This window comes from Jatropha curcas, chromosome 1 (genome assembly GCF_041381405.1).
Source record: "Jatropha curcas cultivar XTBG-Jc1 chromosome 1, XTBG_Jcur_1.0, whole genome shotgun sequence".
In the NCBI taxonomy this organism is placed as follows: Eukaryota; Viridiplantae; Streptophyta; class Magnoliopsida; order Malpighiales; family Euphorbiaceae; genus Jatropha; species Jatropha curcas.
The window spans coordinates 20,692,281-20,697,594 of NC_143151.1; positions in this window are offsets into that span (position 1 = coordinate 20,692,281).

Here is a 5,314-nt window from a genome sequence, read left to right on the forward strand (position 1 = left end):
GTTATCTACAGGATTATAAACAGCCTGTGGTATAGAAGAACTATAATCAACTCCTTTCATTTTATTTAAATTAGGTATATCTGAAGTAGAATACCTAGGTTTTACTAAAGTTTGAATAATTGGTTTAGGTTCAGATTCTTTATATTTTGCATAAATAACAGAAGGTATAGAAGAACTAGGTTTATCATTTTCATCTGTAGTTACAGAGGAAGATGACCCTGTAAACCTCATACTATGACTTCTATTAAATTTTAATGTAACCTTACCATCTTCAAACTGTTCAATTTTTTGTAAATTGACATTTGGTCTAATTGGTTCTAATATAGGAGGAGGTACAACCCCTTCCAAAATCCATTCATCGGGAAGTGTGATGTCTTTCCATTGAATGGTTTTAGGTATTACAGTGTTTGTTTTAGTTAAATCTGTTTGAAGAAAACGTGTTTCACCAATTTTAGGTTGTAACTTATATTTAGTTCCAAAAGCTGAGTTCATTGCTTTATAATGAATTTTATAAATCAAAGCTATAGGAATTGATCCTTGCTTCATCTTATAATTATGGGTTTTAATTTCTAAAACTATACTTTCTAAAATATTTAAATCATTTAATGAGACAGTCATATCCGGATAGACCTCAAAAGAGATCGGTCCTTCACTTAAGCTAGTCTCAACTGATCCTAATAAAGAATCTTGAAAATTTAAAAATCTAGCATCTCTTATCACAGCAAGAATACTAGTATTTAATCATTCTCTGGTTAAAGGTTTTATTCCAACTTGAATTAATCCTATATGAATATATTTATATTTTTTACTTTTATGATGTTGCAAAGTTTTAGAAGACAAAAGAGTTATACATTCAAAAGGTTTACTTAATTGGAAATCTCTTTCTTCTGTTTTAATTACATAATCTGTTTTAAATAAATTAAATTTAGAAATTTTATAAATTTGTTCTTTATCAACTTTAGGAATTTCCCATTCATCAATAGCTTTACTAAAATCCTGTAAAATTAATTCATTTCTATTTATTACCCTTTTAATTTCGGAGTTATCTGAGTCTTCAGATCTATTACTACTAGCCGATCTACATAATAAAGGATCCATTTTATTAGATAACATAGATTTTAATGACAGTGGTTCTGTTATGATATCTCAAGAACTCGGCCAGGTTATACCCTTCAACTGCCCTACGAATCGGGACTTACACACGGGTTCAAAAATAGGCCACTTACTGTATCTGATATCTCAGTTGAACCATATCAAGACAACCTATGATATATTATAAATTGGAGTCTTTATATGTATACCAATGAGCAGATCTAAATCCTTAGGCTCTGATACCAACAAAAGAATTTGTTTATAATTCAAATATTAAGTTGATTTTAATATTTATAAATTAATAAACATATCATACATATTAAAACCTATATAAGCATGAACTAAACAACGATCATTATCAATATACATGTTAATCAAAATATCATTAAAATATATATCAATTAATACACTATTATCAATATGATTTACAAAACAATGAATCATTTAAGTATGATACGTGGCGTTGTTATACCAAGAAGACGACTAATTAAATAGTCCTTTGGACCAGTAGCCCGCACTTCTGGGTTTCCAGCCTATATATCAATACTGTTTTCAAAAACAGTTACTGTTTAGATCGTACTTTAAAAATAAGTACTGTTTATCAAACAAGTATATACTACGGAATTTTACTAGAAATACAAAGATACTGTATAATACAAAAATATTTTATTCGGATGAACTGGTTGTTGAATCTAATTCATCAATTTGATTTTTACTTTTTCTAAATTCAGATTCTGAATTATCTGAATCAATATACAGTTTATAGATTTTATTCAAAACTTCTTTTTCCAAATTTAATGCATTTAATTTTTGATTGAATTTACAAAAGTTAGACGTATGTCCCTTCTTACCACATGTATAACATGTCAAATCGTTATAAGAAGTTTTATGATATTTTCTTTTATTAGAATCAAATTTGTCATTTTGATAAGATTTATCTTTATAATGTCGTTTAGAATTTTTATTAGGTTTATGTGATCTAGAACACTGGCCATCACATCTTGGAGGAGATGTTATGCCATAATCAAATTGTTTACAATAAGATCCTAATTCTCTTTCAGTTTTACGCATTTCATATTTTAAATTTCTTTGAAGTTTCAAATCATGACAGATTTGTAGACCTTCTTTATAAATTATACTAATTAATTGACCATATGTTAATTTCCTATAAGGTATAGGATTACCATGTTGCTGTTTAATAAAATTCCTAACTTTTTCTCCCAAAAAATAAGGTAATCCCGCCAAGAATTTTTCTTTCCAAAAATCTTGACTTGAATCTTCCCTTAACATTAATCGGGTGAGAAAGATGGTTTTATATTCTTGAAAATCACCTAATGTTCTACATTTAAGATTACTTAGTAATTCCGCATTTTTATCTTTTATGTGAGATGGATCTCCTATAAAATGTAATGAAATAGTAAGAATTAAAGATGACACTGCATCTTGTATTACATCACCATTTTCATCATATATAGGTTGCTCATCTTCATCAATTTTAATTAAATTTAGAATGTCTTCATGTTGTTTTTCAGTGAGATGATAATCCCACCATCCTTTAAGTTGGCCGGTAAAGCCAGCAATTAAGATTTCTGCTATAGTTTTATCAGATATAATTGACTGAGTTTTATAAGCATTTGCAGCCATTGTCATTTGTTGCAAAAGACTTAATATATTATATTCACTTAAACCATCTATGTTCCATTCATAGATTGTTGAAGCATTATATTTAAATTGACTGATAGTGTTCGGTTTATTAATTATACCTAAATCAGGTGCTCTATTTATTGTTTCCCTATGATGATTTATTGGATTTATGTCAAATTGTTTTATATCTTCTGAGTTTTCGTCTTGTGATCCAAACTCAAAATCAGAATGTTCTTCTATAATGTTTATAGTTGGAGAAGCCTGAGGGGTGTCAGGAGCTACTAGTTGGGTAGTTGTTGAATGTATGTCAAGCTTATTTAATTGATTTTTTAATTGGTTTACAAATTCAAATTTACTAGACTGAGAAAGTTGATGACTTTTTATTGTTTCTTTACCTTTAACACTTTTATTTACAATTGGTTTTTCATTAATTAAATCTGTAGTACTTAATTTATTTTGTTTAATTAAAATTTTACAAAATTTTGATGTGTGTCCTATTTTACCACAATGATAACAAGTTATGATTTTTGATTTTTTATACGAAATTTTCTTCGATTTTTTATTGCATTTACAAACTTTAGCTGTATGACCGTGTTTTCCACAAGTATAACAATTTAAATCTTTATACGATTTTTTAATTGATTTTTCCTTATGTTTTTTAGGAGATGTAGATGTTTGTGTGTGATCATTTTTACAAATTAATTGTGATTCTAGACATGTTACTGGATTTACACCTTTATCAGATTGATTTTCTTTAATTAAGTTATACCAATCAAAGAATTGTATTTCATTTTGCCTATTTAGTTTATAGTCTAAATATTCAGATTTTAATTCTTCAAAAGGATAAGTTTTGAGAATCTGCTTCATTTTAATTAAGTTTTTTATTTTAGATATTTCATTTAATAAATCTTTTTCAATATCTTTTTTAGTTAAAATATTGAGGTTTTTAGCAACTGTAGAAACATTTACTGTAGAGATCTTAAAACCATTTTTATCAGGAACAATTACTGTAGAAATTATCTTTTCATCAATAGCTTTATAATCATCCTTAGAAATTAATTCATTTCTATTAATAATCCTTTGAATTTTTGAAGATTCAAAAACATTCGATTTATTACTACTAATCGAGCTACATATAAAAGAATCCATTTTATAAGATAGCATAGATTTTAATGACAGTGGTCCGGTTATACTACACAGATCTAAGTCCGGTTATGATATCTCAAGAACTCGGCCAGGTTATACCCTTCAACTGCCCTATCCATCGGGTCTTACACATGGGTTCAAAATAGGCCTCTTACTGAATCTGATATCTCAAATGGACCTTAGATGTATAGTTCAATGGAACCATATCAAGACAACCTATGATATATTATAAATCGGAGTCGTTATATGTATACCAATTAGCAGATCTAAATCGTCAGGCTCTGATACCAACAAAAGCTTATAGGACCGATTAACAGATCTGATATCTCATAAAAGGAATAAATTTAAACGAAGTAAATGCTATGATGAAATTATTTAATATTCCTATTTTAAAGATCAAACATTATACAAATTAATTTATTAAACAAATAAATTTATAACAAGTACTGTTCAAATTAAACTTAAGAAATAGTTACTGTTTATCTTTTTTATATGAACAAACAGTTACTGTTTAAATCAAACAAGCATATAACAATTTATTTCTGATGTGGAAGATCACACTAAGGTGCAACCACAGAGCATACTTATACGACATACAATTTTACGCAAGAACAATTTTATATGGTTTAGGGTTCCTGCAACCTTAACCTGGGATCCCCAGAATTAAGTCAGAGTGTGGAGGGAGAAGAGAAGGATGCCTTCAACAGGGCATTTAATAAGTATCAATTTATAAATAAAATATAAAACTTTATTTAATTACAAAGATTAAATTTGATTTACAAAATTGAAAGACATATACAAAATTTAAAAGATTAAACTTACAAAGTTTAAAGAATCTCTAACCTTGAATCCTTACAATGAACGTTGGAAGGAGAGGAGAGAGGTTTACTAACTAAGCTTTCGGGCTTAGGATTGCCTATAATTGGACAATGCCTTCACAAAGAGGAGAGGCTCTCTTTAAATAACAAAAGAAAGAATCTTTACTATTTACTTTTTACTGTTGATGAATAGTGACTTGTCTGCCACCGAATCTTTACTGTGGATGAACAGTGGGTTGTCTGCCACCGAATCTCTACTGTGGATGAACAGTGGGTTGTCTGCCACCGAATCTCTACTGTGGATGAACAGTGGGTTGTCTGCCACCTGTTTAGTTGGAGATAATATCTTGGATTTTTATGAGATCAAATTGAAGGAATAAGGTTCCTTCTGCCTTTTACAAGAAGATGAGGACGATGAGTTGTCCTTCTTTTTACTTTTTTCTTTTTATCTTCACATTTCTTTTCTTTGATTTATCTTTTATCTTTTGACTTTAATAATGGAATATCATCATGAATTGCACTATCGCCATGTGAAGGTGAAGGTGATGATGATAATATAATTTTATCTTTTTCTTTATGCAAAATATTATTGAGACCATTTGGGCCTATTATAT